The sequence below is a fragment of the Brassica oleracea genome, chromosome C9 (assembly GCF_000695525.1).
Source record: "Brassica oleracea var. oleracea cultivar TO1000 chromosome C9, BOL, whole genome shotgun sequence".
NCBI lineage: Eukaryota > Viridiplantae > Streptophyta > Magnoliopsida > Brassicales > Brassicaceae > Brassica > Brassica oleracea.
The window spans coordinates 15,060,126-15,060,832 of NC_027756.1; positions in this window are offsets into that span (position 1 = coordinate 15,060,126).

Below are 707 nucleotides of genomic sequence, written 5' to 3' on the forward strand. Positions count from 1 at the left end.
CCGCATGAAAATTATACCTAAATATTGAGTGATATATGATTTGAGATGTCGGAAATCAACCTAGATTTTGCTGCCCTAAATCTCTCTCTTTACGGTAGGTATTGGATACAAAGATTATCCTAAAGTCAAAAGGACTTGGTGAATATATTCTAGAAGGCAATAATGCCAATGAGAAAGATTGATACAGGGCAATATTAATTATTAGCCATCATCTTATTAAGAGTCTCAAAGATCAGCATCTGACTATAGAGAATCCTCTAGACCTTTGGACAGAGTTAAAAATCGAGATATGATCACCAAAGAACGGTGTTATTACCAAATGCCCTATTTGATTAGAGGAATCCCAGAATCCAGGACTATAAGTCCGTGGATGGGTCTATTTTTAGCTGGGCAAAATAATGGATTACTGATGAGAAACAGTGAATTGAGACCTCCTGGATTAACCCCATTACCTGATACCAATAAGACCACAGAAGAATAAAAAGGTAACCACGTCCAGAATGATAGACCACACGGCCATGGCCGTGGAGGGTGGAAAGGACGTGGCCATGGCCACTATAACACATTTGGCCGTGGGAATCACTATGGCAGAGGCCGTGGGTATCAACCCAATTTGAGCCATGGTCAAGGCAGTGGCCGTGGTATATCCTTTAAACCACAAAGCTCGACCAAATCAGTGTGCCATAGATGTGGAATGGGGAACCATT